Genomic DNA, 23,341 nt, shown 5'->3' on the forward strand with positions numbered 1-23,341 from the left:
CAGTGGTGGGACTCTGGCTCATCAATACTTCACTCCAGAGCTCACAGCTCATTTCTCTTCCTGACAGAAAGTTCCTGCATGGCCCTGGCTGGACCCCTGTGGTACCAAGAGGTACCATCTTGGTGTGGGTGCTCCACTCCCACTCCTTGCCTTTCTCCCACGTCGCTGTCATCTTTGACTGCAGAGGCTTTGAAACGTCGGTAGAGATCAAACCATTTGTTTGATCCGCCACTGCACTTGATTTTCACCAGGAAATGGAGATTGCTCTGCGATTTTGTGCCTCTTGTGCATGTGCCTGAGCGTGGGCTGCACGAGGGATTCAGCGGCACCGAGATGCTGACACACACACACACGCAGGAGAGGCAGCTGGGTGCCCAGTGCTGCTCCCACTCAAGAGCCTGCACTTGAGAAACAGTTCCTGAAGATACATCCCCAGCACCAGTAACAACCTTTCTCTCCCAGAGCTGATGAGTTCTGTGCACTGAGCACCAGGGCTGACTTCAACGTCATCAGAGCACACAGCAACAATCATCACGATGATGCAGCATGTGACACTGCACTGGGACTTTTCACTGCAGAGAGACTGAGCAGAGGTAGCATAATCTTTTTTTATTAATATTCTCTCAATTTTTTGGTATAAAAGCTGAAAATAACTTGTCACAACTATACATGCTCATGTGCCTTTGTAACCAAAGCAACAGCTATTGATGCACGCGCTTCGTGCTAACTACTCCTCTGCCCCAGCGCTGGCTCAAAACCATGAGCGACATTTTCCAAGGAGAATGAAGTAGATGGGGAACAGAAAGGGGTTTTTTTCCTTCTGTGAAGAAAGATTTTTAGATTAAACATGTCATTCTTTGCTTTGATCAGTGGGTCGTGTATATAACCTCCTGGCATGGCATTGACTACTTTTGTTTCTTCGTGTCATGATTCTTTTAACTGCTGGAAAAGGCTTTCCTGTCTTCTACTTCTGTCATGGCTTCAAAATACTGTACAGACCATTCAAATCATTCAGTTGACATCTTTACTGCAAAAATTTCATGCCTTTAATTCACATCTGCAAAGCTCTTTTTTATCCTACTTCCAAATCACTGTGTTTTGTCTCCTGATCTTCTCCTCGTGCTCAGAGCAGTCTTTATCTTGTGCCTCCTTTGGTTTTCTTCTCCTGATATGGGGTTTAAACTTTCCTTTGAACTTCTCCTATCCCTGACATCAACTGCCAGGAGTCCTCTTTCTTTAAAACCGTTCTTAAGACATCCTCAAATTGCTCCCCTCTCCATTATCAACTTTTACACATTTCTTCTTCTTTGGCAGTAACCTGTTCCATGTGACTGTGTACCCCCTCTTAGGCACACTGCAAGGTTTGTACTGCTATATTTTTAAGGCTACGTGGACTCCTACTAATGAATTATCTGACTTTCTGCATAAAAGCACCAAAGAATTGCACCCCTGCCTTCCTGCCTTTGTGCCACAAGAGGAAAGCAGAGACTGGTTTTAAGAAAGTTACCCAATGCCCATTTAAACATTTTAGGAATGGAATATTTACCATTGACCATCTAATAGGCGACTTGTTGCAGGTTTTTCCCCCTGTTTTGCTCCAATTTACAAATTGGGACCTTACTCATTAAATCCAAACTTCCATCAATCTATATTATGCATTAATTTCTGAAAGCTTAAAGATCCTTTAGCACATCTTACTTTCTCCCTGTGTATGTACCTATGGATCATGATTAAGGCAACTTTAAATATTCTTTTTGATTAGCTTTTTGATTAGCTTTCTTCGACTGTCACCTTTAAAGTAAATCATCTACTTCTGGATCTTCTGTACAGAGATATGTAATACCTAATGTCCTGTGTTGTGTCTGAATATTAATACCCAACCTCCATTCTACTCTGAGACAAAGGTATAATGCTGATGAGTGCTGGAAAAGTAATTTGCAATGGATAATATTATTCAGTAAGTTGTGCCTTTTTCTCTGTTCAAATATTTTACTCTGTGGATTGAAAATATGCATTCAAAGTTAACGTATCATCAAATGAATGGGCTTCTTTTCATAACCCACTAGAGATATGCACTGGATGATTTGTGTATTGGCTGTTAGATTAAAAATAGATGAATTAAATAGAGTTCATCACAATAAATAATAATGGAAAAATTAAATGTATTATAGTAAATATCTCCAGAGTGGTAGCAGCAGGAGAAAGTTTAAACTTACTTATTACTACAGTCATGTAAGCTCCCCAGCATTTCTTGTCTGCAATGCAATTTCTCAGCTGGTAATAACAAAACAAAGAGTAGGCTTGTGATATTTCATCCCACAGGAAGAGTCCCTCTCCAAACTGTCCAGTTTTACTCACACCTTGGAAAACAATTTCCACTGGCTAAAAACTGTGCAATATAAGCTGGATGTTTCCTCCTGTGAATGAAAATATACCACACCCATACACTCTGACAGTGCCAAAAATGCCCAGTGTTGTCAAACAGGAACTTTGAAAATATCTTGAAGGTCACAGCCTGACTTCACCGATATCTGACACTCCCATCTTAGTATAAATTATTACCTCATTTATTATTATCTCAGTCTTAACTCATTAACACATTACAAATTTTAATTGCTTTTATTATTGCATTGTGAAAACCATGTGGCCTATTTTATGGTAAAAGCTGAGCTCTCGCATCCACTGTGCACTGAGATCCAAAGTCAATCCCACCTAGCCAAAGTCTTACACTAAATGTCTTTGCACCTGCCATGCATATGTTGCAGAAACTAACAGAACCACAGGAAAGCATTTCAAAGCTTGTGTGTTCATATCTGCACACTTCCATAGCCATCTGTACTAAAAACCTTAATTCCAGAATGTAGCCAACATGTATTTGCTACAGCTCAAATGGAGGCCTTTAATTTGCATTGGAGTAAACTGGGCTTTTAGCTTTAATTCCTGTTCAGCCCCAGTGTTCTGGGCAAGATTGCAGCCACCACAGAGCTGCTCTTACCATGCTGAAATGGCAACTTGTATTTCTGAGAATATTTCTGTCGGCTAAACTCAGCGCCACAGAGAAACCTTCCAGCAGCACATGGAGGTCGGGGTATTCAGACCTTTGTTTGGCACTCTGATCACTGTTGTGAACACCAGGTGCTTCCACCCCAAAAGCCTGGGCTGCTGCAAGCACAGGGCAGCCCACACCTCACCCAAAAAAGCAAACAATAACCCAGCCCTGCGAGGCGGCCAAGCAGCTCCAGCGCAGCAACGAGCACCATCAGCTCCTGTACAGCTCAGCTTCATCTCACACCTTGCAGGGTGAAAATCCAAGGCAAGAAAGTTAAGAAGGAAAAGCTCTTGGTAGCCAAACCCTCCTGTGCAGTCCCAGCTGGTGCCCAGGTCTGTCAGCAGTGCTGTGTGCTCACGCTTGACCCGTGCCCTGCTATGAAGCGTGAGGTTTCCAAGCTGGCAACAGCAGGGATGTTTTGTAATCCTCCTAATGGAATGACTGATCGGAGCTGACAGGCAGCCTCTCTGGGCAGCCTGGCCATCATATCACTGAGAAAACATGTTTCTCATTAATTGTTGAACCTATTTTAGCAGCTCATGCTGTGCCACACTTCACTGCAGGAAAGTCCCTTCTTTAATCAAATCTGGGGGAAAATCCATGTGAGGTCAATGGCTCTTGGGTGCACTGGCAGAAGCAGGTGTCTGGTGTGCCTGAGACTCTATTGTCCCAGAGGTCTGTGGAGCCTGTTGCTGCTTTAAGGATTCATTTTAAATTTTCTCATGCCAGAAAAGAGGTAATGTTTCTCTTATAGCTCTTCATACTCACCAACAGGTAATCCTCCCTCTTCCATATCTATGGTCATATTGAAGGCCAACTCTTGCCTTGAAGCACTAAGCTTTTAATTTCCTGGTGGAAAATTTGGACATAATTATATTCCTTATCCTGGTCATTAGAACAAAAATATTTTGGTCCCTAAGCAGGAAGATCAGTTTGTTCTTAAGGCATCTCACTGGTGTCCAGATGATCTCAGTGCAGCTTCTCACCAGTTTGTGGGTTTCCTATGTCCTCATTGCATCATGACAGAAGCAACTTGTCAAAATTAAAATTAATAACATTTTGTCAGGGCAGAATGGGCCTCTTCCTATGTATACCATTTCAGGGATTCAGACCAGTCTGCCTTTGTAAGGCATAACTCTCAGCTGCAGAAAATCAGCATCATTCTCCTCTCAGGTACAGTAGTAAAAATATGGAGTAATTGAAAATTGGATTGAGAAGACAAATAAAATAACATAACAGAGAGTTTCTATCACATTGATGCTGATTTGGGAGCTTTTTGCTGCTGTTGTTATTGCTGATGTTTCCATTTCAGAAACAATTTACATGTACAAAACCAAGGAATTTAACAGTTTTCTTGCATTCTTTCTTCTTTAATAATTCCTATTTCCACATATTTTCTACCTGCTTCTATTTTTCTGGTACCAAATCATTCATGGTAGAATAAATACTGCTTGAATCTTAACGCTTAGAGAAGGTATTAGTTTAAATGTCACAATTATTAAAGCAGATGGATTAATTGTCCCTGATTTGAGGAAAGATGGATTTATTTAATACTAGCTGAATGTAACAGACAACACATACATTGCTGTAGTTGCTAGCTGTTGAAATCCCAATATTAAACAAATTATCAACCCAATTAGGGTTGTAACTGTTAACAGGGGCCCATAAATCATGCCTCAAGGATGCTCAGCAGGAACAACCCAGTCAGCAAAGCTCTAGACCATTTAAAAAACCCACAGGGCAGCTCAAAAGTAATGTTCATATTTCAAAAGCAGAATTTTCTGTTCATTCTGGATTTTACAGGTTGCAAAGCAGAGCTTTAAGATTTACAAAGGAAACCTGAGAAACCAGTGCAGAAACCCATCCATTTTGTGCTGTTCTCAGGCCCTCATCGTTCCCTTGAATTGCAAAGGTCCTTAAGAAGTTACACATCCATTATCCTCTTCCTTTTCTTTGAATACCTTCTCCTTTCTTTGGGGAGGTGAAGCTGCAGGCAGGAATGTGTGCTGTTCCCAGGATCATTACTGGTGATGTGGCTCTGCCTGCACACCTGCTCTTGAGGAACTGCAGAGCACACCATGCAAAAACAGATAGAGTGACTTTTCAGAAACATCTCTATATACAGTCAACTCGGCTTCTACTAAATTAGCAGCCATTCAGGCACATAAAGTAGTTTGCTATTGCAATGACTCAGGCATGATTTTCTACTGACCCTCTGAGCAACGCTGTCCATTTGACAGGCTAACCACATCAGTCACCATCTCAGGCTGTCTGATTCATCTCTTCACATTTAAGTTCCCAAAAGACATTGAGCTCTGTGCTGGGAAGGACTGACATCTCCTTCAGTTAGTTTCTGCATTTTTGTTTCCTTCTTTTCTCTCCTATTTTCTCCTCTTCAGGCTAAAAGCCCTGAAAACCCCTTACAGCAAATATCCCATCTTTCTCCCAGGAGTATTTCCTAGCCAGGCTCACTCCCTGTCTCTCAAGCACTTGTCCCCTGATGATTGCAGCATCCAGATGTTGGCCAGTGGGCTCTGACTACATCCCCCTAAATCACTCAGTGATGCTCAAACTTCGGCTCTGCCTGTCTGAGTTCAGATGTCTGAGCCCAGGCTGCCAAAGCTGTTCAGCTGAGCACATTTTTTTTCACAAAAACAACATGCTGTTTGAGCTGTGACCCATTCCTGACCTAGCAGGAGCCCTTCAGAGCTGTCCCAACACCTGCTGAGGACATGGGATGGTGAAAAGCTTCTCCCAGCGCTGGAAGGGTGCCCAGAGCAGCCATAGACAATTGCCTCACTGCAATTAGTCTATTCCTCATTACAAAAACATCATTTCAAAGGGGACAATGTTAACAAAACTGGTTAGAAACTCTGGTTTTGGACACTGGCTTCATGTAGAGGATAATTGGCTTTTTCACAGACACCACAGGCAAGGAGTTTCCAGAGCAGCCTCCAGCCTTTCCATACACTGTGCATCCATGATTATTCTTTAATGACAAGTGATCTCTTTGAAAGGATATAAAACACGGATTTCCTTTCTTCCCAAACATAAAGAGATATTTTATTAGAGTACCAAGCAGGCCTTGAAGCCTAAGGTAAGCCTTCTGCAGCACCTCTGGCTTTGGGAAGACACGGATCTGTCGCTGCAGCACTCCACAAATCCCCTTTCAAAACACGCTGCATCCAAACCAACTCGCAGAGACTTAAATACCTTAATAACTTAAGACCCCAAATAAGCTGATATTTGATGTGACCTACATTAATGGGGAGGCATTACATGGCAGATAAGCAAAAAGTTCTCATCTATTGTATAATACATGATTTACTCATACCATAAACACACTGAGAAAGGGATGTGCTCCAGCATTCTGTCTACTTATTTTTTCCCCACAGAAAAAATATAAAATAAAAATTATGTAAGAGGATCATGCTGGTGAAAAGATATTCGTATAACAACAGCCACAGACTTAGTGGCAGGGCTGCCAGAGACTTTTTTTATGGTTGGAAAGATAAAGGAAAAAGCACATAGGTTGCACTGCAGTGCACCCATAATTCTAACTACCAGCCTAGGAGTGGAAGCAGTTCATAGAAGAGGCTAATGGCTTTACCCTGTCTGATACCATTGCATTAATAAAAATCATCAATAAAAGCATCAGTTCCTGCTGTACTGTAAATGAGACAGGGGCTGAGTGTGCACTGCAGCTGCAAGATAAGGCACTAGAAAGATATCTAAATTTTTGGCTAATTCTAGATGCCAAGATAATTGGATTTTCCAAGTTAAACCTTTCTGTAGTTAAAGAGGATTAAGGTCAGGAACTGTGGCAGGGAAAGGTACTGTCACTGTTATGAAGGCTTTTTCACTACAGTGCCATTTTTCTTCTTCTATGTCTGCTCTAATGCAAAATGGCAAGAGCTTCATAAAAATATTGAAGCAGTTACATCATTTGCCATCAGAAGCTGGCATGGGAAAGGTTCCTTTCTTGTGCATCTACCTATTCATTTCATGAGTTCTTAACAGAATTTTAGTGAGTGTTGAATCAGAGAATTATAGACTGGTTTGGGTTGGAAAGGACCTTAAATCTCATCTCATTCCACCCTATGCCATGGGCAGAGACACCTTCCACTAGAGCAGGTTGCTCCAAACCTTGAACTCCTCCAGGGATGGGGCATTCACAACTTCTCTGGGAAACCTTTGCCAGGGCCTCCCCCACCTCACAGGGATGAAAATCTTGGATATTGCATAGCCCAAGTGGTCAGAGAAGAGTATGAGGTGGTGCTGGGTCAAATACAGGTTTAAAACCTTGATCAAAACAAAATGCGTTGTTTAAGAATGTCTTTTGGCTTTTTATTTTTCATTATTGCAATGTACATCCCTCAAACCTGTAACTGAGGCATCCCTCAAGCTTGTGCTTCGTGATGGAATTAATTGGTATTTTAATAGAAGTGCTGACAATATAAATACCCCCTGAGATACTTTGTCTCCATATGGTTTCTCTGCAGACTTTCTCTGGTTCCCCACACTTCCAAAACAGGGATATAAACCTCCTGACATAGCAGAGCATGAGTCAGTCCCATAATTACAAAAAGAAATCTTCCCTATCACCAGGTTACTCTGCAGACTCTTTTTTAAGCAAGTTTTTGCATCTTTGCTGTTGCAATAAATTCTGTCCACTGCTGAAGTAAACCACACTCAGTGGCCTCATGCCAGTCATAGCCCTTACACTCATTATTGTACCTTGCTAGAGGAGCTCTTTCTTATATTTTAAGATCACCTCAAGGACTTCATGTTTTCTAATTCTTCTGGAATTAAGGGCTGGAGTGTAACTCCACGTGATGAGACTTGCTGCAGAGCGCAGTTGCAAGATATGTAAAAAAAAAAAAATCATCTTTCTTTATCATTTTGTCAGTTTAGGAGCTGCCCCCACACTCACGAGAGCCTCACACTCCTTCCACTCCGAGGCCAAAACAGCAACATCCTCCTTCCTGCTCCTGCCAGGACATTGTAGAAAGGCCTGTTTGATGCAAGGACAACAAAACACACACTGAAGGGGAAAAACCCGTTGTCCTGCCCTCTCTGCAAGGAATTCCTGGAAGTCCATTGAGCCCTTCCAATCCCCTCCTCAGTGTGCCTATATTTTGAGTGACATGGTGCACAGCACAACAAATGTTCTAGAGGCATCCCTGCTTCCTGGACATGCTGCCAGAAATTCATCCACAGTGACAGACTTCAGTACATAAAGGCATGAGCAGAAAAATCCTCTGGGATTTCCTCGTATAAAGTTTTCTCCTCCAAAGTTTTTATGGGCTGAAGTTTTATATCTTTAAAGACCTTATCCCATAAAAATCCAAGAAGATCATAAAACAAATAGTGTCTATGTCCAGGGTCAGTAGCCTGGGGGGAAAATGCTCTTGGGTAATAATAAGAATGCCTTCAGTAACAGTATTGACCAGAAACTGTGAATCTGTTCTTTTCCGCACTGGCTGACATTTCACCATTATTGCCCTCAGACCTACTCACTGCTGTGCAGAGTAGCCACAGGTACATGGCAATGCAGACATCCCAAAGTGTGACTTTGAATTGTTCTTGAGGATGATAAACCCAAAAGTGAACTTTGCAGGCTTTCCTGGTCCAGCCACTCACTTTTTCATCTCGCTGCCTCACTCCACCTATTTTAAACCTGAAGTGTGTGGATACAGCCAAACCCACACTCACATGCTCGTATCAATCCAGATTAGGAAAGGGCTGCCAACCTATAGAAAATAAGCAGAATACACAACAACTCACACAAAATTAGGCTGGCCTAATTCTGTGCCTATATTTACACACAAAATACAGAAAAAATTGGAGAAGTTTTTTTAAAAATGTATCTTACGAAATTTGTTTGGTAGCATTGTTTGTTACTGATCCTCTAAATGCCCTGAACAACAAAAAATTGAAGTCCACAGAAACAGGAAAACCTAAAACCACTTTCCTATAAATCAGTGCAGACCAGTAAGTTTTACCACAGGAAGGAATGGGCACAGATCCCCTCGTGTGTCCCCCATGCTCTTGGCAGGAGGACACACTTCTTATTTTCTGGTCTGATACCTCCAGATCTGTGGCATTAACCATGGATAACACGGTTCTGCCCATGGAAAGCTGGAACTTCTCCTCACCTGGGTGGAATGTTATTATTGCCCCGGGTGGTCATGATACTATTACACACATTCGAGGCTTGTTAATTCTCCAGGGCTAAACTGGCCACTCCAGACTGCTTCCATTCCAATAAACACAGGATAATGTGCTGGCTAAATATAGAAATCTAAAATGTAAACAAATCCCCAGTGATACCCTTGAGATCCAGGCAGAGTAATCAGTGTGAGAGCACTCAGGGTGCACATGTGGCAGCCTATCCTAAAATCAGTAGTATGACACATCATAATCAGTAGTGTAACAGTACTTCTGCACACCCCATATCAATAAACAGGATGGAAATAAACTGGCATCAGAGCTTATCAGAAATCCTGTTGTCCAAAGCCATTAGAGAGAAGGACATGGATGCTTAACTAATTGGCACTCTCAGGCTCCCATCCTGGGTTGGTGGGAGCAGTCGTCAGCTGAAGGAATGACTCACAGAGGCACACTGTGTCTTGGATAATTTTACACAGGTGGGGGATAGACTGGAGAGCAAAAATGAGGGCTTCTCAATAAAACACGAAGCTGGTCCCACAGTGATACCTTCTGTGAATCCCCTCAGTGCATCAGGGGACCTGGGAGATTCATACCCCCTGTTGAAATGCAGATTTTCCTTTCCTCTCATGCAATTCTGACCACCCCTGTTAATTCCATGTTAGTCCTGGCACTATTAATCTTGTTTATGCCTTTGCCAAGACACACAAATGAAGCCCTGCACTCCCCCCAGTTTCCAGAAAGCAATGCCTACCTCAAGAAGACAAAGTTGTCATTGGCAGGAGGTGCAGCCAAGGCAGAGCTGAGCATGGTCTGACTCAAAACCCAGCCCAGGAGGAGCTGCAGCTCAGCATCCCTTGCTCTGATGGACAAAAACGTCAAGCAAGGCTGTTCCCAGGCTGGCAGCTCCTCCTGGCAGCTCCAGCACCAGCTCATTGGGGTCCACCGAGTGGGAAATCCACCTCTCTGCATCAGACCAGCACAATGCATCATTTGAGTCATTTCTGAGGGATGAAAAGGTTCATAAGCTTCATGTTGCCCTCTGCACAGGAGTGAGTTTTACTCTTAATGCAAACGGTGCTTAAATGCAATATTTTAAGACTAATATTCCGTATAGGCACAGTGTCTGATTCCTACCAACCCAAGGGGTAATATGAATGCTCAGTGTTTTTTAACCAGCTCCCAAGGACTGAATAAAACCCTCAGATGAAAGCTGTGACCTTCAAAGAGCATGGAATCACTCTTTCTTTTCATCTAGGAGATAATTTAGCTAATACTTTTCTCCTCATTGAAGACATAGGCTCACTGCACTGAAAACTGTTTACAAATGTTCTTTCCCCATTAAATTGATTTTCTGAGTATAGATAGGCAGTGTTTTCTGGAACTAATTTAAATTCCCCTCTAATTAATATTCAGGACCAAAATATGTTAACATTGCATGACTGTGCAATTATTAAAGGGAAAGTATCATCAGAGAAAGTGGCGGGGGGAGGGGGGTGTGGGAGAGGAAGGTTGGTTTTTTTTAAACTAGCCATTACCCAACAAGAAATTTATCATTTCTTTGCCATTTTTAGGCTGTAACTCAAGAAGCCTTCAAGAGAGAGGTATCTCTTTTGGTTATGTACACACCATTTGTGAAAGGAGACAAGGCTGACAAAATAAAGGAGGCAAATAAAAACTTTGTTAAAGAGCACCCTGATTGCATGCAGCACATATTCACAGGTAACAGCAGGTGTCACATGCTCTTAAGCACTGTGTACTCTGTGTGTGTGTGTGTGTCTTAAGAGGCTGAGAGAGTCTGAAGCTTGAGCTCCAGACATTTCTACACTTCTGGGTGGAAAACTGGCTTCTGAAAGTTGCTCTGTCATTGTTCATGATTTAGGTAATCAAATGAATTCTCAGGCAAAGTACAGACTTCACATTGCTTATCCCCATAAATACGATTTTTACCCATGAAGTGCCATATTTGTGTTGTTGAATTTCATTATGGTAATCAATCTTTTGTTCAAAGGTCGCTTTGCCGTCTGCTCTGGTGACAGGGAGACTCGAGTTCATTCCCAGCTCCATGGATTTCTGTGACCACTGATGGTCATCCCTGCAGCAGGGCCTTCACCATTCCCTTCTCTGAGCACTACTGGACTGACCACCACCTTTGAGAGCATCTCAGCTGCAGGGACAGGAACAGAGAGCCAGGTTTCCTTTGGCCTGTTGAAGACAAGTAGGATCCAGAATGAACAAGGGCTGTATCAGAGCCTGTTGTCACCTCCTGGCACAGTGAACCCCAACAGCCTCTCCTGGGGTAAACAGATGTTTAAATTCTGGTGACTGTGGCCTTGTTTCAAAAGGAGTGGGCATGACATTTTGGCAGGGGGACAAAAGATATTTCTTCCTGTCATCAACCTGGTGACCTGGAACATAGTTGTCCCTGATAAGGCTTGGCTCTGAGTTGGTGATTGAGAAACATGAAGAGAAAAGTACATTTCCCACGTCAAATTCTGGAAAGCCTCTACCTTTGTCACACCAACTGGGTGTAGCTCACCTCTCACTGCCACCTCCAACACAACCATCCAAAAACGCTGAGGGGGTGCCACGTCCTGCAAGTTATGCCCAGGTCAGATGGCTCTAACCCTGCTGAGCTTCCAAAAGGCTTCCAAAAGGAGACAGGCTGCATCTTTGGAGAAAAGAAGAAAATAAAATCTACTTCTAAAACACAAATGGGAATTAGGAAACTGAGTGTTTACCATAAAACTGTGCAAATAGGTAACACGAGCACACTTGTTTTGTTCATTCTTGTTTTGCTTTAGAAAACCAGTACAAACCCAGATCATGTTTTGCAAGTTGCAGACCAGCCATGTATTGGATTTCTGGCAGGAGCTTTGGGCTTGTTCAAAGAGAGAAAATGAGGACTTATCTATCATGAAACTTGTAAAATCCCTGTATTCCATTTACTTGCTGATGGGACTGTGGAGAATTTCCTGGGACAAAAGTACTGGCATTAAAAGGAGCATAAAATAAAACTCCCTCAATTTACAGCAAGGGTGAGACCTTCAGGAGCACATAAGCAGAAAAGTGTGCAAGTGTTGCACTGAAACTCAGTTTGTGTCCATAAATGACTGAATGACTCTGAAAGTATCACCAGTCACTTTCTTACTCCCCTTTTTCCAATAAGGAAAAGGAAGGCAAAAAAAGAAGGGGGGTAAAAAATACCAATCCTATAGAACTTTAGTCAATTCTAAACCAGACAGACTAGAGCAAGTTCTGCTTTCAGATATGTTTGTTTACAAAAATCTATCAGTTAAAAGAATTGCTTCAATTTTATTTTTTCTGAGTGCAGGTTCTGGGATCACTGAAGTATCTGGGATTTAAATGGTATCAAAGGCAAAGAAAAAAACATGTGTTTATCAGGGCTGTCCTGGGAACCCTCTCAGGCACAGCAGATATGGCTCCTTTTCCTACACGTGATGCTGAGATAACTCAAAACAGTATCAGGTGAAGTCAGCCAAGTCTGTAGTGTTTACTCAACTTATCTATTCAGATCTGACCTAAAATCATAGTGCCACCAAAAAAAAAAAAGACATCACAAGCAACAAGTTTAGTTCTTTGTCAGTTTGGCACCACCGAGCATTCAAACTGCAGATCTGAATCTCACATAGGTGAAATTAAAAACAGGAGTTAAATCCTATTCTCTCAGTGGGTGTGAAATACCAGCCATCTCACGAACATGTTATTTTAAGTACCCTTCCTATTCTGCAACAAATATCTGTCCAATCTTAGTCCAAGTTCTGCTGGAGTGTAAGGTCTGAATTGGTTTTAAAGTTTTCCTATTGCCAAGGAAAAAGATCAGACACACATCGAAGTCCAAGTGTACAAAGCAGTTTGTCACGAAATTGGGAATCTATCAGCAGCAGAATATGCTGCAAGGGAAATATCAGGTCCACTTGCTTTGATTTATATCGGGGTAAGTCTGGAGAGCGCTGAGTGGGGTTCTCCATTTGTCACTGTGACCACACAGCCTGGCATCTTAAAAGCAGAGCTCCCTGCAAACAGAGCACTCCTTTGTGAGAACTGACACTGACATTCAATCTGGGTTTATTTTCTGCAGGGCAAGGGAAGGGAGGATAGAGCTGGTCCAGCTCCCTACACAAAGGTGGTTTGTACAAGTGCTCTGAGCATCTGTCCTTGCCAGGGTCAGGGCAGACCCATCCAGTGACACACAGGGGTTTGACAGCAGCAGTCACACACTCTGGACATGCCACAGCACAGCTGACACCTGCCAGATGGGGAGATAAGACAGGACATGCAGGAAACCTGGGACTGCGGTGGTGGTGGTGATGGCAAAAACACAAATCTGTAGGAAATTAAACCTCACAAATTCAGGGAACAACAGAACAGCTTCTTTTGCAGTTAAAAGATCCGGATGTTGTGTTCTGAAGGGTTGAGTTCTTAATGCTTTGGATGATCAGCATAGAAAAGTGCAGAGATGGGAAGAACAAGTTTTATCTTATGCATCAGCAAAACTTAAGCTGTTGATGCAAAAGGTTGCAAAGTCTGGAATTTCAAAACTCTGTTAGAGCTGAGCGGGTTGGTTTGGTCACCTTTGTTCTGGTAAGACTTCTGGAATCCATTTCAGTCCCTTCTAGATTTCCTTTTTTTTTTTCCTCCAAAACCAAGAAGTAGCTTCTCTTACAAGTGAAAAGTGACAGTGGAAATTATCTTCATTTTCCATGAATATTCCAGATCCTCATGGAATTTACACGTGGCCAAACACACATGAACGTCTGCCTGCCCAGCACTGCTTACTGACTGTGGGTTTCAGAAACAAATACAAACTTGAAAAGGTCTTTAGCTAGAAACTGCCAGTTTTTTCAGGTGCACCAACTTGCTTAATGGCTGGGACAGCTCAAGGGGGATCTCTGCAATCCTTGCTGGATGAGGAGGGCTGGGGAGTTTCTCAGGGCCCTCTTCTCTTTGCCCAGAGAACTCTCCCCATCCTCCTCACTCCTCTGGTTTATCCTCACTCTGATAGATCCTCTACAGAAAATGAATATGAATAAACACAGTCTATGGTTTTTTGATTTCATTTCCTAAACCAGAAGGCACCTTTCTGTCCTATCAAGGAAATAAAAACAAAAAGACTGGGGGAAAGAAATGGGGAAAAACATTGTAATGGATTTTATAAGAAGCACCAGAATAAATGTGAGTCTAAAACCCTCTTTTTGGTGTGTGATGTGTGGTGGCAGAATCCTCTGTGTGTGTGAACCGTGTTGTGGTTTTCAGTGGGTACTTCATGCTGCATGTGCTCCTCCCCTGTCCAAAAACATCCCATGAACTGCTCTAAGAGCTGAGATCAAATGGGGTTTAAATACTTCTAAAAAGTTGTCTTAATTATTTAACAGTATCCAATTTATTTAAAATCATTTAACATGCAATTTTCTCAAATCTTTATGGCCTAATATATCATATCCCTTGTCCACATAACCACCAAAACTGCTCACTGTATTTGATACCTGTAGTATGCTACACATTCCACCAGGATCTCCAGCAAGAGTTAATAATTGCTCCTTGAAGCATTTCTAATGATCCAGATCCTGATCCCTGTGTAGGGAAGTATGTGAAATAACCTTCAAATCCACTACAGCCATATTAAAGGTACATTAGTTAATTCTACTCCATACTTTCTGCAATAATGTACACAGCTTTTTAGCAGCATGGCTGTTGATTAGCACAAAAGGTCAAAAATCAAATTTGCATGTAGACTAGACTGTTTTAATGCAATTCTTAAATTATTCTCCTGAAAATATGAGGAAGAAGCCTCTCCTCCTCCCCAGATTGTGAATGCTAATGTTAATGCTTTCTCCCTAGCAATAACCGGGTTGGAGTTTTCTGTGCGTTGAGGGAATCAGAGCCATTTTCTCGTCAGGAGCGTCTTAGCAAATCACAGGATTTATATTCTTAGATAGGAGGTTGACAAAAACTGCTACTTAGCAACCCCTAGCAAGGAAGAAACATTAGCTAGATATTTGAGGAAGCTCTATCTCCTTTAGTTGCAGAGAGCAGCTGCTGAAACAACAGCAAGTGCCTGAACTCCCAGGGTTGGTGGGAGGTAAAGGTGCTCAGTGCTTTTCCAAAATGGGCGCTCACAAAGTGTCTGCATCGCTGGGAGGCAGGAGGAGGGTCAGACATCCCCAAGGAAACACAGCTGCTTCTCTCCAGTTCTCTCCTGAAGCCTTCTGCTGTTGCCTTTGGATGACCAAAAGCCCAAGTTATTAATGTGTGGGCTGATAGAAGTGGCATCTTTGGGAAAGTGAAATATCTGCTGCTGCTGTGGGCACTGCACTTCAGAGCACTTCAGTTTGCAAGTGCAAACAGACAGTGGGGTGGGTACAGAATAAAGCCCTGGCCTTTCTAAAAGCCCCAGTAAAACTGCAATTTAAAAAGAATAATTGAGTCCACAATTCTCTCTTTGGGTATGACACAGAGCTCTTAGAGGTAAGATTCCTCTGTCACAGTTGTACAGAAGAGTATCTAAAGAGTATCTAAATAGTAACTAAAGAGTATCATGAAGAGAAAAAGCTTTGAAATCAGGCACCTTTTGGATTTTCAAAAATTACCCTATTCTGTAAATGAATTTGGAGGAACAGGACCACATGGTTCAAGCAGAGCCAAAGAGCAAAAGACAATGGCAATTACACAGACACGGAGCCAGAGCTGCTCTGCTACTGAGGATAACATCTGGCCAATTTTGCCTCTTTAAAAGTATTCCAAAATTTTCTTTAAGCTACAAATATGACTCCATCTTACCTCTGTCACATGGAAACTAAATTAAAAACTTCTGCAAGACAAACTTCAGCTACAGACTTAAGCTTTACAAGTTCCTTTAGCAAGATAAAAAATATCTTTGTTTTTTGATAGAATCAATATTCCTTTCTGTCTTCTATTTCATTTGAAAATGCAAATGTACAATCCAAATTCTTGTCCTGATCAGATTTTTTTTGACAAAAACAACTCATTGCTAAAGTAGACCTTATTAAGCCATGGCAGCACTTAATATTCAATTCTGCCACCTCAGCTGTGCAGCCACACAACCTAGCATTAGTTATGTGCTTTATATACACACACCTGTGTTGGTATGTGAAGTTAGAGGTTTAAAAAGCAGAGAATTTTCTCTTGCTTCTCTTCCCTTCCTCATAAAGAACAGCCAGTCCCATTTAAATCAAGGGAGCATTTGGGTATTGTAAAGCAAGCATTTGAGAAAGAATGTCACAGTCTGCCCCTTATCTGCAGCTGGTAGGGAAATGCCATAAACCTCATCTACCCAGAAATACCATGGCACACGGGTTATTTAATTTGCCTTCAAAGATATCTGCTGGTCAGACCTTCAGCTACTCATATCCCAGCCAAGACTGCCAGCATTGACAAGCAGTTATTCTATTAAGTTATTTCACTGGAGTAATTTCTGCTCCTTTGTACACACCAAGCCTGCCTTTCTCTTGCTGTAGTCCCATGCTGATGGCACACGGTGCTACTTAAGGGGAGAAAGAGCAGCAGAGGGTCTTATTAGACTGCTCATATTATAAAGGTGAGCAAAACCCACCCTATGATACATAGCACGATGCTTACATTTACAGATCTCACTCCTTTGTTGTCTATTTTTTAAGTGGAGGGAAAGTATTTACTACACGCGGATTTCAGCATGCACACTTCCTGAAGGATACCAGGGGCATTAAAGAAACATTATGATGGACTTTTTCTGCTTGTTATTGCAATGCACTACAGAGCTGCTTGCAAGGCATGACTTCATTCACATTTTTGAGCTGAAAAACAGTTGAAAGGACTCCACAATAGAAAAGAACTACTGGGAGGCATCCCAGACTTTTGCAAAGTGGTACTCTTTGAGCTGATACTTAAACATGCCCTGAGTGTTAGATATGACACATCCTGCTTAAAATCCAGGTTGACCAAACACTTTGCTTTTCTTTTTTTTTTTTTTTCGCACTCAGCAATTTAACTTTATTTATAAATAGAACTGGCAGAAGGGATGACTCCGTTCTTGCATACAGAGAAAAGGAAAAGGTGGGGGTATCACGCCGAAGTTCTCAACGCACGAAAGGACACATGATTCACTCCTCTCACATGCTCTGCAGCTCCTTTTTGCAATGAAAGCTTTGTTCTGGCTCTTCGTGCTGAGTGTTTAGCAGGAGCTAAGGTAAGCTCCATCCAGAAGAGGCTGATCTGCTTTGTGTGGGTGCTTTTTCATCCCAAGGTCAGAGGAAGGAGGATGTCACAGGGCTGATCCTCGGGCAGCAGGGCCTTACTTCTCTCCCAGCAGGAAGGTCTTCAAAGATGCCTCCTGGAATGAACACCCTTTTCGGTTTTAGTTTAAAGGGAATTTGTGCAGCAAAAGGTTTTCTAGGGAATGCTCCCTCATGGAAGGATCCCTGCCTCAGGCGAGGCTGCCCGTTATGAATTAAGTCCTCAACAAAAAGTCCATCAATTGCTTATTTTTACTTTCTCCTTTAAATTCTGCTTGGAATACTAGTCAATAGGGGTGACATACATCCAGAAAGTAACAGCATCATCATTTACCTGTTTATGATCTGAATATGTTACTGCATTTTTAACCAGGATACAACTCTAACTCCATTCCCTGCATTTTTGCTTCCTTCGCTACCTGATTCCTCTTTCCCACTGGAGTTTCCATTTAAGTTTGCTACTTGCCTAACCTTCACTGTGGCTACATGGGCTGGTTTCACTTTCATCTGATTGCCAGGTCACTTCATTATGTTTTTTACTGCAGCTTAGTAGCCCCTGGAATTCTGCTACAGTTCATGTAATTCTCATCATGCGGATCAGCTCCCCATGGAAATTTTCTTCCTGCCAGCAGCAGTTATGTACTTTCTCTTTCTGCATTTCTCATTGTCACTGAAACACCACCTCTGACAATGTTCAACCTCCTCTAATCCCTTAAAAAAAAAAATCAAAACCTTGACAGTTATTTATTTATTTACTTCCAACCTACTCTAAATTTAAATAGCATTGCTGTGTCCACAGAGTGTTGGCTCAGCGGCCAAATTTCTTTCCTGGAGCTACGTGGCCTGCCCTTATATTTTTCTGAAGAGTCAAGCAGAGAAAAAATTGTTTTCTTTTAGTCTTTACTTTCTTAATCACCAGAGAAGCCCCCAACAGACACAGCATGATGAGAGATGATTGTTACCTGCTTTCTGAACTGATGACTCAACGCACTCATTTCTTAGTGCTTGCACAAAAAGGGTTTGGGTGGATTTCAAGAATAGCAGGGAAAAACCATTTGCTGCATCTCAAATGTTGTGAGACTATTTGGTGTTGATAAGAGCTCTCTTTCTTTCTCATTAACTGATTGCTTCTCCATCTTTTAATGCATACAGCTCTACCTGGGGTTTTCAGAGACCAACAATCAGGTGGAGACTGAGCTCCATTTTCTTCTTTGCTTTAGCACCACGTTAACTGGACTGGGTCAGACCTATAATTTCACATATCAGAGAGCACAGAAATCTTTTTCCTTGCTGGTATCTCCTAGTAATACTAGGTCAGGTCCTCAGAAAATGACTCTTCAAGTGATAAATGTAGCCTGTAAGGATGTTGTCCTGGTCTGCCCTCTTAGAGATGGGTTAACAGTTCACAAGAAGATGGTTTTGAAAGGACTCTCGTGGGTCCTCCAGTCAAATCATGTGCTGTTGTGCACCTTTGTTTCACCAGATATCTCACTCATACGTTAAGTAAAATCCATCTGAGAACTAGTTAGGCTTTCTGCTCTGAGTGAAACACACTGCAGACCTTCCACCTGAATTATCAGAAGCTTAATTGCCACCCCAGTCTTGTTTGTACCTATTTTTACACAATGGTCCTTCTGCTATCATTGTCTTTTATCTCTCCTTTCCTTTTCAGTTGTTTGCTCTCTTTGGAACTCAGCCCTGTGTTATGTTTATTGAGAAGAATAATAAACCCTTGGCATTTTCATTAATAGACTAATCAAAGCACACTTCTCTCAAAAGAGGTATCTCCTACCATGCTGGCTTCTCTGCTCTGTGGTGCTTGGGTTTAAATTAACCTCTCCAAACACAGCTGATGGGAGCTATCTGCAATCCTCCAGAGAACTGCTGACCAGAGCTCCTTTTCCCTGTGCACTGCCTGATTCTCTCCTTCAGCTAATAGAACTACCAGTCCACTGCCTCTGCTCTTTCTTTCCCAGTTGCTCTCACATCTGGAGCTCCCAGATTACAGCTGCATTCCTGACACTGGTCTCCAGCACACAGTCTTTTATTTCATACTGTTCCACAATTATCTTAGGTATTAGATTAAAAGGTGTAAAATTAACTGTACCAGGATTATTTGTATTTTTTTAGAGTTAAAGAAAACTGAGGTTTTTTCCATTATTGTTCCTGTAAGAGGTACAGAAAGCAAGATCAGAGTTGTTATTAAATTCTTAGCCTTGATAAAAGAACCACGTTCACATTTGATTGCAACACTTGATGGTTTCCCAGTGCAAATTTCTGCAAAACCAAGATCAAGATCAAGACCAAACCAAATGACGAAGATTCTTTGTGCAGAGAAGTTCAATTTAAAAACAGGACAGAATTTATTGAAAAAACAAATGTCATTCCAAACTTTCCTTTCACTCTGTTCAGCTCATGATTGGACCTAGAATCACCTACCTGAAGTGCATGGAAATGGCAGCATCAGGGTGCCACCATATGGAGCTGCCAGAACAAAGGTCTGCTAAAAATACTGGAAGTGGCTTTGAAAATTGATGCCAATTCTTGGAATTTCAGGCACTTAAGTACATTCAAAACCCTGATTAGATGAATGGAAATTTCACTCTGAAGGGCTGAGCATTCAGATATGCAATGGCTCCAACTCGTCGGGAATCTAGGCCAAATTGCTTTTGAAAATCTCGGTAGGGTGCTTATTTGCATTTTTGGCATCCGAATACTTCTGAAAATATGGTGGCAAGGCTGCCATCCATCAAACACTTCAGCAGGTGCTGAGATTTTATGCAAGCACTTGGCTGAGTTTCTGTATTCATACACATTTAAAATTTACCATGTGCCTGGCTGCCTGGAGGATCAGAGACCACCTCTGCAGGTTTTAGGCCCTCAAGGTTATATATTTGAAAACTCTGGATTTGCCTAGTCTGCAAACAAACCATAAGCTGACACACTGCATGCTTTCCTCAACCTCTTCACTGAAACTTTAAAAGCAATCCAGGTAATATTTAGGTAATATTAATAGAGAGGATTATGGAAAAGCCATTTCCAAAAGAGAAAATTACATTCAAGTTTGTTATCTGCTCTCCCCCCTTCACATATGTTATGACTGCATATTTAATTTTCTACTACTACTACTAGAGAGAGCGTGGCAAGAAAATCTTTCTTTTTCCCTCTTCAGAGATTGGCAGCAGCATTATTTTTAAGGTGATGGATATTATATTGCTTACAGCATTACCTGCACAAACACATGTGCTGATAAGCCTTAAGGTGCAGGATGTAAAGGACTAGATTTTTTTTTTCCTGTGACTCTCACTAACCTTCCTGCTTTTGCTGGGAAAACAGGGCGAGCACAGCTCGTGTCCAGTGTGATGGAGAGGTTCCATTACACCAACCTCCTTGGCCGCTGGCAGAGAGAGGAGGAACAGTCCCAAGTGATGAATCGAGTGATGGCTGAGCTGGCGACCATCCCCTGCCCACAGGAAGTCACTTGGGAGGGTGCAGAACTGGTCAGGTTTTATTTCTAACACTGATTTTGGCCTTTAAAAGAAGGGAGCCAGGGAGGGAAGGGCTGGGCCAGAGCTCTGCACTGCAATTTGTTCCATAACTCATTTTTCCAGTGTGCAGCCCTGAAGTAGTTTTTAAATCGTCCTTCAGTGCTTTATCAGAGGAGGTGCTGATCACCTGCAAGGATGACTTTTATAGAACCAGCATGACTCATCTGTGGGCATATTTTTAAAACCTCTTCTTTTCCCCCAAACCTCCCCAAATCAGTCTGGGAAAATGATTGCAATTATTCAGATCGTGCTACTTTAAATTATCTAACCTCAGAAGCCACCTGCGGCAAAGCAGGCCCAATCCAGCTACAGCTGAGCAGAGGGGGAAGGAGAGGAAAGGTTTCCTTTCCTGCTTCCATTCACAACTTGCTCCCTGCCTCTGAATAATCCCGTGTGCCTGCCATGCTTTGTTGTCCTTTTGTGAGAGGAGGGCAGTGATGCTGGCAGGACTGGGACTGGAGTCATTAAGGGCCTGATAGTACATCAAGAAGCTGTGATCAGAAAGCACCATGTGATTATTCTTCCTCGAGGCTGTCGGGTTTTATGAAGGGGGAAGGAAGGAACTCAGGTACATGTAAATTTTAAGCATTTCATTCTAAGGGGAAAAAAAAAGCATTGAAGTTCCTCCACAGCCCTTGCATCTAAATGCAGTCCAATTTTGATGATCCAACTAAAAACTCTTGGTTTTCCCAAAGCTGGTCCCTTGCCATTTGTTTGCAGTCCTGCAAAGCTCCTAAGCTCTGCAGAATTAAAGCTTCACAGCAGCTTGCTTTAGGGAAGAGAAGCAGCAGCCTGCAACTGCAGGAGGTGGTTGCCAGACTTTGAAGTCTGGGCTCGAGATAAGGGGAAACGACATTGCAAAGAAACTGTGTTATTAAAAGACATTCTCCTTTTGATTCAAGTTCTCTGGTATTAAACTTCAGCAGGCCCACATTTCAAGGCTGGCTAAAGGGTCTTGAGTTATTGGTACATATTTCAGTGATAGGTTTTTCTCCAGGGCACAATATTTTCAGTACATCGCACGTTCAGCACAGACTCTCACTCCCTTGTCTGTATCTTGTCATGTAGTAATCATAAACCTGACCTCCCTGGAAAGCTTTTCAGAGAGGCTTTAGGCCACCCAAGACATAGGTCTTCAGTCTCATAAGGGCAGGACTGGGCAGAACAAAGGTCCATGCTGGGACACTTAAGTGACAGGCTTTAAATCTTTCAACAGAACACGCATTTTTGTTTACTGAGCACAAGGTAAAAATGCTTTTTTAAAATAATAAAGATAGAAAATCTCTACAGCTACACTGAATTGATCCAGAATTCATTTATTTTTCTTTGTTCTGCCACCCAGCTGTAAAAGATATCTTTATTCTCTGTGTGCAAATGGAGGCTCGGTTTCTTTGTATCTGGAATTTTTTAGTAAAGTTAAGGCACCACAGTGTGAAGGCACAAGACTGCAGGCAAGAACTTGCAGAATAACTTCACCAGGGAGTGATTAATGGACTTTATCTTCCCTGGTGACACCAGCCCACATGGCACAGGCTTCTCCTATGCCAGTAGGGACCGGTTCCCTACCACATCCCAGCTGCACCAAGCACAGAACATCACTGCCCATCGCTGGGTCTGCACTCCTGAGTCATCCAGGGAAAGAGGGAGAGAGAGATCCCCACTTTCTCATCCTCCTGTCACCCTCTTCATCCCACTGGGGTGCAGGCAGGGTGAACCATTTGCAGCTCTGGGCTGTCCTGGTGTAATTCAGCATCTCTCAGTGACCACTCCAGAGGCAGCCCCCATGTCCCTGGGGTCAGAGTCACAGCACCCACGCTGACCCCATGTGCTTCTCACTCTTCACCAACATTTCTAAGAGAGATCTAATTTTTTTTCCTTGGAGAAAACTGAGCTGGCCAAGTTCCAATCGCACTTGGACTAATAAAAATTTAAAATAATTCCTCTGAGGTCATTCTGACTTTACACTGGTAAAACTGAGATAAGACTTTATGACCAAGGAAGGCAGTAAAATTGTGTGAGTTAGAAAAGGCTAAAGATGCCAAATGTTTATTATCACATACTGAATAAGTTCTATAAAGTTTAAAAGACACTGAATTTATAATAGTACAACTCACAATGATCCCAAAGGCATTTCAGTTATAAACTCCTTTGTGTACATATCTTCCTGTAACTAAATAAATAAAGTCCTAAGATATGGCACAGAGAACCTCAACTGAGGCCTTTTAAAGTCAGTATTTATTCACAGACCCTGGGAAAACAAAGATTCTGTGTTTTCAATTAGCTTGAACAATTGAATATAATTGAATATAAGTGGAGAAAAA

General features: G+C 42.2%; 1 long non-coding RNA gene across 1 annotated transcript; it reads left to right on the top strand.

Moving 5' to 3' along the window:
• The first annotated feature begins 396 nt into the window (after positions 1-396).
• LOC125330863 lies at positions 397-14,433 on the top strand. Its single transcript, XR_007205729.1, has 2 exons — positions 397-593; positions 11,232-14,433. It is a non-coding gene; the product is annotated as an uncharacterized LOC125330863 (long non-coding RNA).
• Positions 14,434-23,341: the final 8,908 nt, after the last annotated feature.

The sequence above is a fragment of the Corvus hawaiiensis genome, chromosome 10 (assembly GCF_020740725.1).
Source record: "Corvus hawaiiensis isolate bCorHaw1 chromosome 10, bCorHaw1.pri.cur, whole genome shotgun sequence".
Classification (NCBI taxonomy): Eukaryota; Metazoa; Chordata; class Aves; order Passeriformes; family Corvidae; genus Corvus; species Corvus hawaiiensis.